Raw genomic sequence first — 19,084 nt, forward strand, 5'->3', positions numbered from 1 at the left:
AGTTCAAACTTCCTGCTGTTTCTCAAAAGTTTGTATCAAGTCATCGGGTATAGGTCCCTCACCTTCAATTAAGATTCAAGACTTTAAAATATAAAATGGCTTTAGACAAAATTTGAAAAAGAAACAGAAAGTGGCATCATTTTTTGCAGACTAAAGGTTTTTTTTTTCACCATCCAGCTGTAACATTTTAGAAATCAGTAAATTTGCAACATGAAAATTAATTTCTGCATCAAAGACAACATATTTTAAGTTACAAATTTTGTTTGCACTACCTGCTAGAGATCAAAGGAACAATAAAAAATAAAGTGCAGTAGTTTTACAAAATAATCATACCTAATCACAGCATCTTGCATATTAACACTTCTAGAATATCTAACACTGTTTACCCAGTTCAACTTAAAACGCATCAGGATAAAATGTAACACTCAGTGCAATGCAATTCAGGTGTAATCTTACTTGAATTCCAAGATAGCGTACAACCCGGCAAATTCATCTTTTCTTGTTCAAGCAACCTTTTAAAGTGCTTACTTTGAAAATAATAGTGTTGATTTGTATTACAGACGGTCCTATCCTGTCATAGTAGGAGAAGATTCCTGAAGAAGTACTGGTCTGGTAGTGGGACTGCCCTGGCTTTGTGTTATTGAAAAGAAGATTGTATAAACTATATAGGGCAGCTGGAGATTTGGTTCAGGCCTGGTGTTCCCTTAGCTATGAACAATCCATCACAGGAGGCAATAAGGAGATAAATGTCTTTCTTCAAGAATACTTCCCTCTCGGTTAATTCATAAACCTTTGTTGTGAAAGCTCATTAACATACAAAAGACAGGCTTAGACCCATCCCATTCCTGTCCTGGAACTCCAGCAAGTATTGAATATTTAGCTACACAAACCCATTTCTGTTAAGAGTAGACTATGCTTATTCTTGGGCAGAATCGCGGTTGGCCACAGCATGACTGAGTCTTTCCCAGTCGCGTTTTGGAGTTAAAAAGCACCGTGTTGACACCCCAAATAGAGAACCTGTGGTGGCACTTTAAAAGCCTGCATCACCATTTTTCATTCAACCCAATCTCCACATACAGTGATTTCCAAAGTTTCCCTCTTTATATACTTGGTATCTTATTAATAATAAAAAATACTTGTTTCATTATTAACAAAATAATGCTCATTTTTGTACTCACAAATCCTTAACCATGTTAAAAGAAAGGGGCTCCTGTTTCCCACCGATGTGATACTTTGAAACAAGTTGTGAAGGATTAGAATTCTGCATGTCAGGGTGAATTTTCAAATTCTAATAACGTTTCACTTTTGAGTTTACAAAAACATCCCACTTTACAGGGGCTTATCTGTACGGAGAATTATAGTATTGACCTCAAAGATTTCTCAGAAGTTTTTGTTATAAAAATAACAATTGTCCAAGTCTAATGTAAAAATATGGCTTGCTTAAATTAATGAAATTTTAAATATATATGTAAATAAGTCTTCATATATATATATATATAAGCCTATATATGTCTTCATATATATATATGTCTAAATATAAAGTCTCTCAAATTTGTTGGCAGGCTTTTTTTTCCTATTTATTGGTGCTTTCTTACTGTATGCCAACCCTTAGCTTTTATGCATTTACATCTCATTTACAATAACCCTATAACTGGGTTCAACAGTTATCCCCTTTTTTATTCAGAGGAACTGAGACTTAAAGAGGTTAAACACCCTGCCCAAGGTCTCTCAGCCAATCAATAGCAGATCCAGGAGCCCACTGGCGTCTGATTTAAAAGCTGTCCTCTTGATCACTGCACCTGATAACAGTCTCTCACTTCACAATTAACACTTTTTAAAAAATTGAACCTAGTGCACTTAAAATTGAACTGTAAAAGTGTTTTATGTTTCTTCAGAAGAATAGGTGTAAGTAAATACTCTGACAATTTCATAGAAACAGAAATTTAAATGGATTACCCTGTTCTTACTGGAAGTTTAGATTTTATTTTGTTATAAAATAACAAATAAATAACAGTGATTGGTTGTTCATATGTGTTTACACAAGATTATACTAAAATAATAATGGGTAACAAAAAATTCCAACTTCATAATAGCCTAAATGTCCATTAATAGATATTGATAAATGAATTATGATATATTCACAAATTAGAATTCTATACATCAGTGGAAATAAAGGACCCAGACCTAAATATGTCAACTTAGATAAATCTCAAAAGTTTTCAACAAAGCAAGTTGCAGATCAGAGACAGTAAGATGTTATTTAGATAAAGCATAAAATACGCAAAATGAAGCTATATATTATTCACAGATCTCATAAATATGTAGTAACAGAATATTTGTCATCCCTGGGTAAGGAGGACAGTGTATGAAATTACTCTAACAGTTAATTAGTTAATGTTATTAATTAATTAATTGGTAGTTAATTGGCACTGATTGATAACCTGTGGTGAGGCCTTAAAAGACCACAATTAATTAACTACAGCAAGTTTTATAAATCTAAGATTTGACAGTGGTGTTTTGTGTTTTTTTTAGATTTTATTTATTTGAGAGAGAAAGAGATAGTGAGAGAGAGAGCACAAGTGAGGAGGAAAGGGAGAAGCAGGCTCCCCACAGAGCAGGGAGCCCAATGCGGGGCTCGATCCTAGGACCCTGGGACCATGACCTGAGCCGAAGGCAGCCGCTTAACGACTGAGCCACCCAGGCGCCCCTGAATTAGGTTTCTTTAGGATTGATACATTATTCTGAATGTTCTGAGGAACTTTTTTTTTTTTTTTTAAGATTTTATTTATTTATTTGATAGAGAGACAGAGAGGGAACGCAAAGCAGCAGGAATGGGAGAGGGAGAGCAGGCTTCCGCGGAGCAGGGAGCCCGATGCGGGGCTCGATCCCAGGACCCTGCGATCATGACCTGAGCCGAAGGCAGACGCGTAACCGACTGAGCCACCCAGGCGTTTTTCTAAAAAAAACACAAAACACCACTGTCAAATCTTAGATTTATAAAACTTGCTATAGTTAATTAATTGTGGTCTTTTAAGGCCTCACCACAGGTTATCAATCAGTGCCAATTAACTACCAATTAATTAATTAATAACATTAACTAAATTTGACAGTGTTAGGTGACACACACACACACCTACACCTTTGTTATGCAATTCTCTGTATTTTTCCATGTGTTTGAAATATTTTATAATAAATACATTAAAATAACACGATCAGAAAGCCTTATTCAGCAGGCCAAACAAGTAGATGAGCCTATCAAATCATACAGGACTAGCTCCATCAGACATTGCCGTTAGTACAGATGCTAGTTCAAAAAATTTCTCCCTTTGGGTTGAAGCATGTGTGGTCCCACTGAGAAAAATAAAATACAAAATAAATAATATTTTAAAAGGCATATAGATAGTAGTATATTATTTCACTTGCATTAATTCATCATAATAGCTGGAACTAGTTTGTTCCTGAGTAACCCAGATCAAAGAGATGATGCTGGAGAGAGTAGAGAGAACTTTCTAGAACATTAGATAATCATAGTAGGTGGCACATTCATCCAATCTTCTAGTCACTCAACAAACATTTATTGGGTATCTACAATATATAAGCTATTGTGCTAAATATCATGAGAGTACAATTGAGAGTTTTTGCTCCTAAGTAGTTATGATATTTTAAAGGAGTAAGTCACATTAAGAAAAAAATGTCTCTAATGCAGGTTGGAATGTGGTATGTGTTCAACAAATACATGCTGGATGGGGAGGTGGGAACCAACAAAAAGTTTCTGACTTATAACTTTACATAGTCAATGCATGTCTTTTTAAAAAATATTACCTATTTATTTTCTACCTTGCTTTGTTTTTGTTTTTGTTTTATTGTTGAACCCAGCTCTCCCCCACCCACCCCCAGCTACTGAATTTCTTATTCAAGGGTAAGGATTTTGTGTTTGTTTTTTTTTAAATGATACTTCATACCCATCATAAAATCTATTTGACAATCCTTATATAGTGCAGGCAAACCTCAGCTGATACGGGCTTATCACCAGCCCGGTGTGGAGCTTGCCCAGTGCTATACAATTCATTGTTGTTATTTATCGTAGTTACGTTCTATAAAGTCACTGCAAACACCCAATTAAGGAACATGGATCCATTGCTCCTAGAGAAATAGCTATAAATTATTCACACAGTTATAAATTATAATCTCAATTATAAAATAGTTATAAATTATTCACATAGTTGTAAATTATAATCTTAAACCCTAAAAACAATTCATCCTAGTAGAATCTATTTTCTTTATTTTATAAAAGAGAAAACAAGGTTCAAAAGTATTAAGTGACTTGTCTGAGGCCACCCCCCTAACAGATGCCAGAGTAGGGATTCAAAGCCCCTCCAACTGGTCCAGCGCTGGAGCTTCTTGCACCACACAGCACTCCCTCTACCATTTCTGTCCTCTGTTCATCTCTACATGAGAATCGAAACAAGGAGGTGGAACATCTCCCTGTATGGCCTCAGCTGGAAACATGCTCTTAGGGCATCCCAAAGTTTTCGCCGTTCTGCCCGTATCTGTGAATGACTGCAAAAGCACTATGAGTACTGACTTCGGGGTTACAAACAAATTTTAGTGAATCGACAAATTTGAAAATACAGATCTAGGAATAATGAAGATTGGCAGTATTAACTAACAGTAAATAATATTTTATACCTATGGATCTATGAGTCATTTTGAGGTCACAATATATCAGCCTGCCACCAGCATTTAGTAATAATCATTGGTTTTAAGAACTGGATTTGCTAATAATAATTTAATAATTATTTCATTTAATAATAACTGGTTTCAGTGGAGTGCAGTCTTCTCAATGGCCAAGGCCACCCGTATAACTGGAATGTGCTTATGTGACCAGCTCACTGTAAGAGAATCTGACCACCAGCAGATTTTGGGATTCCTATACCAAGATGTTTCACATGCATACCAGAGGTGATTCAAGACTTGGAGACAAGGAGTATCCTGTGTGACAACAAAGAAGCCTGAGTCTGAGATGTCCAGACCCCATTCGATGCATATCCTTCTCCTGTTGTTGCTCTCTTGTACTATTTGCCTGTAATGAAACTGTCCAAGGAGTATAAACTATTTGAGTCCCATGAGTCCTTTCAGTAACTGACACTTAAGGTAACTAATGTGTAATTAATTCACATAGTAAGTACTTAAAAATAGAATGAATAAACAAATGAACGCAATCGCACAAATTATTATTACACATTAAACAGGTCTACCTCTAGTTAGTAAATGAGGAAAGAGATTTGAACAAACATTGATGGTCAAGGAAGAGATCCCAGGCAGAGGGCACATTCCAGAAACATGGAAAGAATATGTAGTGGATATTGTAGTGCTCAATCTCCGTGAGAATGGCTCACATTCCCATGACTGGTCCACACCAGTGTACGGCCTGGACTTCTGGCCTCAGTGCAGACCAACTCTGAGGGGCCACCTTGGCCCTGAATCCCTAGGGAAAGGGGTAGAGGGAGGAGCTGACTGATTTCTCACTCCCTCCCAGGTGTTTTCCCAGTGACATGCCCCAAGAAACTTCCTGCAGGGAAAGCTCCATCTCAGAGTCTTTTTGTTTTTGTTTTTGTTTTTTTCCCCCCTGTGAAGCCTGACTTACCACAGCAAGGAAAAAAGCAGCAATGTTTGAGGAGGGCATGGTTTAGTTTGGCCAGAACACAGAGTAAATGAGGTTCAGCACTGAATGAGACTGGAAAAGCAGGTTACAGCCAAATCAAGCAAGCCCTTTATTAAAAGGCTAAAGAGTTCGGATTTTATTCACAGGATGATAAAATGCCATTAAATATTCCTAGCAGGGGAAGAATATTATCAAATTTATTCACAAGATAGTTAATCTGGCAGTGCCGTGGAGCAGGGATCTCCAAAGCACTGTGCTCATACCCTAGCACAAGATGACCAGATGAGAGGAAAGTAAACCATAGAACTATGTATCATAATTTTTTACATAAAGCTTAAAGAGAAAGAAATGAAGCTATGTTAATATGAATATATGGTTTAAATACCAGTGTCTCCACACAGTTGTGTGATGCATATAGCCCTTGAGATGTTCTTGGGAAGGTCTACAGCCTATAACGTGGTGGGTTTGCTAGGAGAGACGATTTTGTTGTTATTGTTTCTTTCCAACATATAGTAATATATTAGAGTTAACTTCACCACTAATATCACTGGATAAGTAGATTCATACATTTTTCGTCACGCTGTAATTAAAGTAACCCTCACAAAAAGGACTACTGAATTAAATTTTTCTCACAAGATAAATAGATGTTAAAGGAAATACTAGTAATACAATCATAAGAACAAGAAACAAGCAGATATGAAACTTCTCCCACTTCTAATACAAGCTCTTCAGCTACATTGCAAGACTCAAAACCATGGCTATCTAATCATATACAATAACAACAAAAATTTTCAAAACATCAAGAAACTATCTTGAAATACAGAGTTATATCCATTTCATTAGCTGTGAACTGTGCTCTTAGAATCTCTACATCTTGGGATATTAATGAATGATGGAATGAAGGCATCAAGATTTAAAAGATACTAAAAATACTGATTTTATCTTTTTCATCTTTTAATGTCTATTTTTGTGTGTGGTTTGCAACCCGATGATAGAGATATTTATGTAGGAGCTGTATGTATATATTTTATACTTTTTTGGTTTGGTTATCATAAACATAGGATGGTATAATCACAAAAATGTGGGGACCACTACCTTAGTGAATTAAATGGTGAAAAAGAAACCAGAAACAATTTTGTTTTCATGTTCAGTTTAAAATATAGGTGAATACACCTATATTTGTGAAAATGACAGCAAATTGATTGACATTATAATCACCAATTACTTGCTCAGCTCTGTCCAAACCATATGACGTCTCATGTTATTTAGTCCTCACCACCAATTTATAAGCCATGTACTGTTATTTGAGATGAGGAAAATGAGGACTTAGGTGGTTAGATAATTTTCTTAAGGCCAATAAGATAGGAAAAGGGAGACCCAAGAAATAAGTCTAGGACTGCCTAACTCCAAAGAACATGCCCTGAACTTTTATGATACATGACATTTTGATACATGACATTTTGCTCCCCAATGAGACCAACTCAATTAAGTCATATGTTCAGTTTGAGCATTTGAGGAAAGCGAAACACACAGGACATTAATAGGAGGAAAATAAAAAGGCTGTTGATTAGCTTGCTGGGGTTAAATAATAAGCACAATTTAGAGCATCTCCAAGCACTGTGGTATTGAGTCTTCTTCCAGCAACATTCCATAATATAGGCCAGAGAGTAAATGAAAAAAGTTAGGACTAGGGATAAGCAATTCAAGAATGTTAGAATTTCAAGGAGTAAAGGTTATGAGAAATGGTAATTCCAGTGTTGAATAGATAAACTGTATCAAGGTAGAAAGGTAAGCAGTACCAGAAGGGTACAGGGAGGAAAAGTAAGAAATAGTTAGAACCAAGGATTATGAAAGGTCTACTCTGAGATACGAGTATCAAAGTTCAAGACTTTGATCATGTAGAGGTTCAAGGGATACCACGACCCATGTTATGGCCATACCACCAAGTAGCTATTGAGAACTAATGTAATAACAAGTATATTCTGCCATGACCACCATTAATTAATAACTTGATTAATGGCTAGTTCCAATTGAGCATAGACTGAGGCCAGTGAGCTAACTGCATCATCTCATTTAATTGTCTCTAAATACCATGAGGTAGAGATCTTTACTATCTCCTTGTAACAGATAATTAAATGGAAGATCAGAAACACAAAGCCACTGAAACATTTTTCAATAAAACAAGATCACAGTTTTATGAATGTCGTGAGTTCTCACAAATAGAAGGAGATAAGGCTGAAGAATTAATAGACTCTAGAGATAAACCCTGCTCCCTTCTCAATTTTTTTCCATAGCCTCCTTTTCAGAGAAAGGGTAGTTAGGCTTCAAAAGCTTCCCAGAGTTACATCCCAATCTCCCCTTCTCTGAAGAAAATGTAAGCAGTTCTATTTGTTTTTCTCCTTAAGCTACTTCCACTCTAAATGAACTTCTCCAATGGTGTAAGAAAATAACAGCCTAGATTGTTAAGGGGAAAAGGCAAACTAAAATTTGACAGTAATAGAAGAAAAAATTTTACCAACAAAATATTTTAAAGATCAGCAAGGGAAAAAAACATGAGTATGTTGCCAAGGTTACACCCAGTAGCAGACTGTCTCGGTGAAAAAACAAGACTACTGGAAGGCAGCACACAGTACTGGGAGCAATAGTCAGTGAATTGAGCCCAACTTATTCACCAAGATCTTCCTCCCTAGGAAGTGCTCACGTGGGCAGTGTTTGCCTGGAGGAACCCTAGCTAGCATCCCCCCAAAGCCTGGCTTAAATATCAGTACTTCCTTCCCAGATCCTTCGAGCCACAAAAATACTCCTTTCCCTCAAAAAATGCTCCTTTCCCTCAACTCTCAAAGCACCTGTTACCTTTCTTGTAACTGAATCTGTAGTACTTTCTATCACAGTAATCTACAAACATAGCCTCCTTCTTCACTCTCTTACATTGTTTAGTGGCAGCCATTGGCGAGGCCCACATAAACAAAATAGGCATAGCGCTGATTCTCATGGAGACTAAAGTTCAATGGGGAAGACACACTTTATGTACATCAGTCATACAGATAACTATTTAGTCATAAATGCTTTGCCAAAAAGGACAATGCAGGGTGCTCTGAGGGAAGATTTTTTTAAAGATTTATTCATTTATTTGAGAGAAAGAGAGAGAGTGTGTGGAGGAAGGGCAGAGGGAGAGGGAAAGGAAGAGAAACCCAAGTGGACTCCCTGCTGAGCATAGAGCCAGACACAGGGCTCGATCCCATGACCCTGAGATCGTGACCCAGGCCAAAACCAAGAGTCAAACGCTTAACTGACTGAACCACCCAGGCACCCCTCTTGAGGGGAGATTTAATGAGTCTGGACTAGGGTGGATGAACTTCCTGAAAAAGAGATCTGTAAACTGGGTTCTGAAGGATGAGTAGGAGTTAGCAGGTGAAGACCAGGGGACAGACAGAGAGGCAAGAGAAAGCCCAAATGCTGTGAAGCCTGGGGCTTTTCAAGAACAAAGAGGTAAGAATAATTTGAGAGCAAGGTAGAGCATCAGGCTGGAGAGGGGCTGGAAGTTCAAGAATTTCTAGGTCATTTTAGAATGTAAGATCTTATCCCAAGTATGATGAGAAGAATTATAATCACAATAATGACATAATTAGGTTGGCCTTAGTCTTCGAGAATAACCCTTTCATTTATTATATTATTTTTCATCAATTAACCCTACCCTCAGATTTTATCCATCTGTGATGTCTGATCCCTGTGAAGGTATTACCTTAATTAGAGTTACAGCAAGACAGGGTAAGACAGAGAAGAGGTAGAAACAAATTAGAGTACAAAAAAACTCCTCATCATGCAGGGGTGTGCATGGATGGCCATACAGACTGGTAGCTAATTTCATTGCTGTTTGGCAAAAAAATGGGATTCTGAGATGCCATAGCTTTTCTGACAACACAAAGAAAAGGAGATCAAAGTGAGAGCATTTCCTCTGCATTCACATCTGAATATTCCTTCTATGGCCATCATTACAACTAATGGCTAAGTATTGGAGAGTTCTTGTTTTGTTTTGGCGGGTGGCTGAAACAAACCATCCAACATTTAACTATATAAAATAAGTTTTACTTTCTGTTTACTCTGAATTTACTCTCAAAATCTCCAGATATTAATTGTTAAATCTAAAATCTAACTTAATAGTCTTGACTTCCAAATGAATAAGAATGTGAAGGGGGTGAGAGCGACAGGAATTCCTAAGTTCATAAGACAGGATGTTAAAAAAAGAAAAAGCATGGGCAATGGTTTTAATGTATACGTAAAATACTGCAGGGCATATTTTCAAAACCAGTTGGCGACCCTGTGATCCCCCAGAAGAAAATGAATAATCACTCAAGAGCTCAAGAGAGACAGCAAGGTAGGGTTGATTACTTCCCTTGATATCAAATTGATGCTTTTGTCTGAAAGGGGCCACTCTTGGGTCACAAGTCATTGCTTCCAGAAGCAACTTAATTATGGCTGCCACTATTTTTATAGAGAAGATAGAACAACCCAAGAACAGTGCTACAATCTTAATTCACTATTTAAACTTATTTTTGTTTCTAGTGAGTTGCTGTGCCTGGGAAGAGTGGAGAATTGCCATTCCTGGTGCCCTGCTTAATTAAAGTCCTCTTTAAAAAATCCCTTGTTGCCAGAGAATAGCTACAACTTTGGCAGAGGCAGCGCTAAGTTTCTCAGTATGGCCTTGTGCCAAGGTGTGTCAATCTTGACCCCTTGGAGGATGATTAGCAGAGAGGGGGTAGTTAAACCTTTGTGCCCATTCAGTCCCAGCCTTCTGCTGGAATTGGCAAACACTATAGTGACTATTGTTTAAGGAGTAACTGTCTACTAGGAACTGGACTAAGACCACCAACTCCTTTCACATAAGGCACCAAACAATAATGGCTTCCTGTCACTCCTGACCTGGCTTAGAGCTCAACCAGTACCCCAAAGGGGAAAGAATATTACATTTGCGATATTCTTCAGACATCCACATCTTTTATTTTCCCTTCATATTACACTACTATTAATATTAATAATAACAAAATTCAAAACAATGCTCTAATTATGGGCCATTTGTATAACAGAATATAAATGAATAAATATTCACAAGAATTTAACATATACATGGAACATAAGTTGCTAAATGAGCTCACCATCTAAATAAAATTGAATAAGGATCTCAGAATTAGAAAAGTGTTAAAAAATGAAAAAAGTGTTCCAATAATCACCAAAACATCAAACTTCATTGTAGTTTAGCTCTTACTGTCTATGTTCTAAGTGTCTGTAAATGTTTGACTAATTTTACTCCTTCCAAAGTTCCTTGAGCTATCACATTTTCTTCATGGCAGAAGATAACTCTAATGCACGTTTTGGTAAATTATAATAAGAAATAGTCCTATTACACTTGTAAGTCTTAATAAAATAACTTAATCAAAATTAAAACAAACCATGTATAAAAATCACTACAAAGTTTCAATTATTAATTTGTCTTTGATTAAAATTTAATCTTTTAAATATATCCCTTTCTACCTTTGGAATTTTGCATATAACTTCAAAATATCTATCAATTCAAATAACAACTGATTGATGTTAAGAAAAAAAGGCAAAAATGAAGAGACCAAGTATTAAGCAAGAGGTTACATATTTAGTTGTTAATGTCCAAGGCTAGAACCCGTCTCTTTACTCAACAAATATTTATTGGTCACCAGTGCTGTGCAGGTACAGCTCTGAAACACAAGACAAAAACCCTTGCCATCATGGAAGTTATATAGACTATTACTACTGTGTTGTTTCACTGGGCAACATAGTTTACCTTTGTATATTCAACAACTCCTCAGAAGTTATTACTGAAGACCACAGGTGTGAATAATGGGAACTTTTGGTATTGATACTCATAGTAACACATGCATTAGAATACTTGGCATAGTTAAAGAGGTAATGAAACTAGTGACTATTTTTTACCCGTAAGAAAAAGGATAGGGGCGCCTGGGTGGCTCAGTCGGTTGGGCGACTGCCTTCGGCTCAGGTTGTGATCCTGGAGTCCCAGGATCGAGTCCCGCATCGGGCTCCCTGCTCAGCAGGGTGTCTGCTTCTCCCTCTGACCCTCTTCCCTCTTGTGCTGTCTCTCATTCTCTCTCTCAAATAAATAAATAAAATCTTTAAAAAAAAAAAAGAAAAAGGATAGATAACACTGTCACTTGTGTGTAAAGTTTTGGACAGCTAAGTAATATAGATTTAAATTAAAAATGACAGACATACTGCCTTGAAACATAATGTTTACTGAAGTGAACCTTTATTCCTTGTAGTGCTACGGTTAACTATTAAATGGCTCAAGTACTATTTTTAGGTGTGAATATTGTGACAACTGTTGGTCAATGTCCTATGCCATAATCACTATTTTCTTGGTGATTTCTATCATAAGAGGAATGGTTATCTTATGGAAAAAACTTATACTAGTGAAAATCCCAAGTTAGTTCTTATCAAATCAACATTCATTGATTTCATAAGTGTCCTTGCTGATTTTCCAAGCACAGTGAGTATTCCATATGACAGTATGAAAGTATCCACCATAACTATTTTTTAAAAAGACAACAAGAATTTTCAATTTACTGTGAAATGTTACCATTAACCTCTTTTTTTCTAAGACTCAACATTCACTGGGTGTGTCAAGGAAGAAAAAAGTACTGTTATGTTTAAGTGATGCCAAACATCTGGATAAAATCACAAAAAACATCAACTGGATGTTTGTTTCAAAAATGGAAGTTGTTGAGGAACATATATAAAACCTTCATTTGTTGCCTGACGTCTTTGCTCTTTTCAGAATATGTTATTTAGATACAGACAAAATGTAAGAAAACCACACTCTAAGAAGATATTTGCCGAATATTCTATCTCCTTCCCAACTTCTGCCCTTTCTCTCCCCACTGGCACTACCAAATTAACAAATAAGCAAGCAAACAAATAAATACGTCTACTAATTTTCTAAATTATGTCAAAAATTAAACAGAATTACAGGTGCAGTAATTCTGATAAGGAAGCAGATCTCTTACTGAAGCACCACTTACAGCACACCCAAAGGGATGGCCCGGGCTTCGTCAGGTAGTTCTAATTGCAGGCAGATGTGCTGTTAGAGAAGAAAACTACAGAAAAAGAAAACGTTACTGTGTGTGGCCTGTCTCAAGGGAACTAGTATTATGTAAGAAAAGTGTGACTGGATACATAGTTAAAATACTAAACTGAAATGCTACGGAAACCCGAGAAAAGTGAAAAAGTATATATCCTTCAATTTCATGAGTCAAACCCAAGCTTAACAACTTAAAGGCAGGTCCTAAGATGTCAACTGCATTAAGTAGGTCTAGTCTCAGGCAGGAACTTTATTTCCTGTATCACCATGGGTTTTGATTTTACATCTGTAGCAGTAACTTAACTTGCTTTTGTTCCAAAATGAATTTCATGCTCAACTTGTTTTTCTTAATTAAACTTCCTTTAGCAGTCCCTAATATGTGTATTATTAAAACTCATTAGTCCCATTCACACTTGCCTGTCATTTTTTGGCTACACATTCATATATTGAAGTGTTCTGTTGCTATATATAGGAAGAAAATTAAATAATAAATATGGGGACTTGAACGTTTTATGAGTGTCAGGATGAGAGACTGCCTGCAAGGCCCATAAGGTTTCACACAAAAGAGGCATTACTGCTAAAGCTGACATGCTGACACATCTCTGATCTATAAAGTCTGCAGTAATGGCAGCAGTAAAGCGTTTTGCCATTGACTAGAATTTCTCTTACATGCAATGGAAATAGGCACAGAAGAGATTATATTGACTGTTATAAAACGAATTCATATGAAATCCCCCAAAAGTTTAATGTCTAATAATTTCAAATGCCTGAAGTGATTTACTAGTTTTCTCTGACTTCAGTTAAGCTTAGAGTTGATCATCTTTCTCTCTCACACAGGTTTACTACCAAATAGGTTGGTTTGTTTTTTTGGGGTGGGAGGTGGAATTTTAAAGGCAAAAATAACTCATATCCTTTTATAGCAACATAGTAATATTTGACATCATTAATGTGACTCCATTAATAACAAAGCCAAAATAATCAAATATGTTACTGTTAAGGAATCACTCTTCTTAGAAACAGTTGAGAATGTTGCTATCGCACGAGATTAACAGGTGAGCTACCTCAAAATATTTTAAATTATCTTTTAAAAGGTATTTAAAAGGACACTCTAGATTCATCATGAATGTTCACTACTTTATTTTTTTTTAATTTTCTGGGCTTTGCAAATTTGAGATATTAAAAAATTGAAATTTTACATTAACTGAAACTTTTGTTTTTACATATCTCAAGAGAGCATAAGAGATAGAAAATTTGCATTTTTGGATGCCATGTGTTAAATTTAAAAATCATTTAAAACTATTGCCCTTTTCATTTTACTTTCAATTAAGAGTGTGTAGCAATTTTCTTTTCAAAAAAATCGATTAATATAGAATAGCATGTAGCTATATTTAATCATTTCAAAATCATAGAAGGAAACTGTAGGAAATAACAACTCCTATTGAATGGTAGGTTAGTTAGAACACATAGAAGACTTTTGAGAGACTGGTACAGCTGTCAAACGAAGCTCCAATGTATGCAACATCAGTTTTTTCATAGTCACAAGCTTTGGGGAATCCAACGCTATTTCTTGTCACACACGTCAGGAACTGTACTTGCAATTTTCTGGGGGTCATTGAGGGCTTCCATCCCTTCATCCCAAACTACCACATTTTGTGTTATTCTTAATCAAAATTGCAAGAGCTGATCAAGACCACCATATTCTTTTAAAAATCACAACCAAAAATATGTGTTTGGATAAGGTAGAGCAAAATGTCATTAATTGTCTAAGTAAACTCTCAGGTTTTTCAGTTCTTAAAGTGATCTACTCTATTAGTAGAGAGCATTTCTATTACTGGGTAACTTGCTCTTATTTATTGGCTACAGTTTTAAAAAATTTTGTTGTGTGTCATTTTACTCTTATTTCCATCATTATTGACCTTCCAAAGTGGATCTACTACCTACAAAGTTACCAAAGTTTTGTGCAGGAACTGCTTATAGAAACCAAAGAGTAAGCCAAAGTTTCCCCTTTTTCTTTTCCACTGATGAAAGAGAATAAAATGAAGGAGTAGAAAGTATTGTTGATTCCTAACAGAGAAAAATATTGTTCAGCCATGACAGAGGCACTTGAAGCTGAGTCTTCTGCTTTGGCACTATATGGCAAATGCCATGATCACCAGTTCAACAGTTGTGAAATATACAAATTAACTTTTAAAAGAACCTTCTTCCTCATGTTTCATATTCTCCATCTACTTACAGCACGTTATATTCTCTACTAGCCCAGAAAGAAAAATTCCAGCTCACCTCCCATACACCTTCATTAATTATTTACTATCATCATTTAATGTGTTATTTACTAGCTGACTTCTTTTTTATTACTTTCAACTTTGAAAAAAAGATGTTCACTATTGTTGGACTGTGCGGCTAAGATCAGTGGCTAGAATGTACCAATACACAGAACATCCATTCTTCTAGCTCACCCTGCACATGAACCACGTGACTTAGAGCTGTGTAAAAGAAAGGCAAATCTAGCCTCTCAGATATCTCCTTAAAGCTAACAGTTGGGCTTATAAAAACTATATTTTGTTATTTTTGTCACCTTTAGACAAGCTTACACAAAATCTGCAGAAATAGGAAATATTTAACTTCGCCACCATAGAATCCTTGGGAGACAAAGTTTTCTATTTTGCTGTTTCATCTTAAAAAAGAAAAAAAATGAATGGCATTGTGCTTGTTTCAGAAGTTAGATTTAAGAAACACATACACACACAAAACCAGGAAGAAAATCTGGCAAGGCTTCCCTTTCAATACTAGGATTTCTGATGTATTTGGAATTCCTGAAATAAGTACTGGGATGATGAGTGCTTCAGATGACATTGAAGAGTTGCCTTTCATGAGTTCACACATAATGGAGAGGCTTCAATGCTAAAGCCATAAAAGTATTTATAGTCATATATCTGTAAACATCAACCCCTGAAAAAATATTTGATGCTTTTTTTAAAAGATAAAATTGTATTAAAAAATCATTATTTTATATTTTAACAATTATCTATCTCCATTTTATTCTAATGTATTTGTCTGTCTGAAGGTTTAAAATTTAACGAATTGGCCTTAAATAGGAAGAGCCAACTAAAATTATAATGCTGAGGTGTCCAAAGGTATAAAGGGGTGGGGGATATTCATTAGCCTATTTAACATATCTATATACATATTTTAAATGAATCAGTTCTTCATGTTATTGTTCTGAGCCTATGTGTGTTCCAAAATTGGTTCAGAATAATATGCTTTTCTGGATTCCAAAGCAACTTTTAGTTTCCTAAGTCAATTAATATTACTCATTTAAGTATCATGAATTTTAATTCTATCTGCTGAAATTGATTTTCCTTCTGCAAATAATGATGAGCTTTTCTTGAGGGCTAAAAAATAAGATAATAAAAAAGGAAAAAAATTCCTTGTATTCAGCTGCAAGAAAATGTCTGAGAACGCGCGCGCACCGCTCAGTTGGAAAGAAAAGCCAGTGAGTGGAGAGGCAGCCAGGGTAGGGATGCATCAGAAATGCAGCCTGCTGCCTCATTCACTCGCCAGCCGGGGCCCTCGGCATAAAGGCTGCAACGCCTTCCTGGACTCTTCCAACTCCAAAAAAGTTACCTCGGACTGTATTATGCAAAGTCTTGCAAGTGAATTACAAGACAACATGTGTGGCCAGTCATCCACTTCTGTGTCTATCCAATGCAGTGACCCTGTAACCCTTTAGCGTTCGGCGAAGAGAAAGGGGAGGCGGGAAGGGGAAGGGAAAAGGGGAGGGAGGGATAACAAGATAACACGAAAACGGCCAATTCCCCCGGCAAAATTCCCGTAGAAGCCAAGACAGCCGCCGAAACCGCGGCCGAGGCAGCAGCGATTTCTACTTGGGTTCTCCCCCTGCACATGCAGGTTTTCCAAGGCATCCCTGCTACCTCTCTTTAAAGTATCACTAGGAGGAAAGCACTGGATCCAAAAGGGATCTCCCAACTGAGAGGTTTTCAATGCGAAGTTGAGATCTCGGAGGGTTACCTGGCTTCCCCACCAACGCCACAAAATAAGGTTTTTAAGCTCGATCTAGGTAACTCCCTAGCGATCCACCCCGAGATGCGCGAGGTGGCTTTACATCCCCTTTTCTCTCCCCATTTCACGGGCGCCGCGTCCGCAGAACCTACAGCGCAGCGGCACACAAACCTAGGCAGCCCCCTCCCAATAAAAGACCCCCAAACTTACCCTCAGTAAGATAAATCCACAGAGGGAACCCCCTCATCCTCCCCTAGTCCCCTTCCAATCATTCAAGGAGACAGTTTCTACAACACTTCGCCGTCAAATTCAAGCTGAATTGGTCAAAGTATTCATCAGCTTCTAGACGCTTTTTTTTGAATCTTGAGCACTGGTAATTCTAGTTTCAGAATTCAAGAGGCTTCCTTTTTTATTTGTTTTTCTTCTTTAAGCAGCCGCAACCCCAGTTTTGCGCCCCCCCCCCTTTTTTTATTCACCCACGGACACTTCCAAAACGTGTCGATTGATCCTTTTTTCTCTCCAGATGAAACCACGATCCAGAATTCTCGGGACCCAAAGCCACCTCCATGTAAATCCGACCATCAGGCAGGAAATAAAAATGATCAAACAACGTTACTTCTTTTGGCTGCAATCAGATAATCCTACTAATCCAATAGATTTATCTCGATTGGAAATTGACCTCAAAAATGAATCCCTGGCGCTGATGTCCAGTAAAGGGATTTCGTAGCCCTGTTCGGGTGACCGAAAGAACTGTGACTTCTTTCTTTCTTCTTCTTTCTAAAAAATCTTTTTGGATTCTGGGTGCACTGCTCGCAAAAAATGCGGAGGACCCTGGTTTTCCCCTAATACAGGTTTCTACTCCAAATCGGTGCAGGATGAAAAATGGTACAAAGATACCCCTAGTGGCTTGAGGTGAAATTGCAGGGAATCGCACTTTTTTTTTTTTTTAAATCCCCTCTCCTCACCTATTTTCCCCCCTCTGCCCTGTGGATAGATAACTGGCTGCTATAGTAGTACTCCTGCTTATAGTAGTTAAATAAGAAGAAGGCTGAACGGAGATTAACATGAATAGTATATGACTCCTTGAAAACATCGTCTGATCTTTCTTCTTTGTTTTACTTTAAAGACTGAGTCTTCTGTGCTTTCTCCCCAGTATTCCATCTTTTTTTCAACAGTTTCCCCCAATGGCATTTAGTAGCTAAAATGCCAATTTGGAGCAGCTAGTGATTTCAAAACAAATGTATTTGTTTCCTGAATAACTATAGATACCCAAAGAAACCCCAAGCGATCTGAGACGTGCTGCTTTCAGAAAACAAAAAACAAAACAAAAAAAACTTAACATTGTGTTTTCTTTAGAGTTATATGATTATGGATACATACTTTTTTAGACAATCTCTTCTCATTTTGAACTTTTGATATTCATTCAACAGAGCAGTAGATGGCTTCTGCAAGCCTATGGTCAAAAAGCTAGACCTAAGGGTCATTATATAGTTCTTAATGCTGCTTATCTGAACCCTTTGCAATTCAATCACTCAAGATTACTACTAGCATTTTTGACAAGTTTTAGAAAAAAAAGCCAATGCAATGAATTTCAAGATTCCATTTTGGTAAGCAATATTTCACAAACTACTGTGTTTACCAAAGACCCAGGAATCTTTTTAAAAAGAGGATTCTGGTTTGGTAGGACAAGAGAAGGAATGAGATTCTGCTTTTCTAACAAGCCCTCTGACCACATCCTGATTATCAAGGATTTAGTAAACTTGGGAAGTTGAATTCATTTTCATGAGAGGGTGCAATAGCTGCAAGGATTCCACCATCTTCTTCCTTAAACAAACTGAATAATTAAGCCTTCTTAGTCAATGAGCTATTAAGGAGTCAAGAGACCTTCCTTCTATTACTGGTTTTGTTATTAATTGACTATGTGACTTTGAGCAATCACATTTTGGCCCATAGCTAATTTATCTATTAAAATTGAAGAGTAAACCAAAATAAATGAACAAACATACCTGTTCCTAGATGGGAGACTCAATGTTGTAAATTAATAATGTAATTATTATTAAAAGCCCACTATAATTTTTCATGGAACTTGAAAAGTTAATCTTAAAATGTGTTTGTGGGAGCAAAGGGTCAAACTTGTCAATACAATTTTATATACAATACAGTTAAGAACAAGGTATGGATAATTTTCATATGAACTATTAAGACTAAACAGAAAATGACAGTAACTGAGGCAATGTAGCTTTGGGTCAGGGATAAAATTAGTCCAATGGAATAGA

General features: G+C 36.7%; 1 protein-coding gene across 1 annotated transcript in view; it reads right to left on the minus strand.

Annotated features, from left to right (window-relative positions):
* Positions 1 to 17,271, minus strand: part of NLGN1 (neuroligin 1) — a 674,669-nt gene extending 657,398 nt beyond the window's left edge. Inside the window, exon 1 of the mRNA XM_021702593.1 lies at positions 17,019 to 17,271. The gene's annotated coding sequence lies outside the window, so the exon portion shown is untranslated. The remainder of the gene's footprint in view (positions 1 to 17,018) is intronic.
* Between the last annotated feature and the right edge of the window lie 1,813 nt (positions 17,272 to 19,084).

The sequence above is a fragment of the Neomonachus schauinslandi genome, chromosome 1, assembly GCF_002201575.2.
Source record: "Neomonachus schauinslandi chromosome 1, ASM220157v2, whole genome shotgun sequence".
Taxonomy (NCBI): domain Eukaryota; kingdom Metazoa; phylum Chordata; class Mammalia; order Carnivora; family Phocidae; genus Neomonachus; species Neomonachus schauinslandi.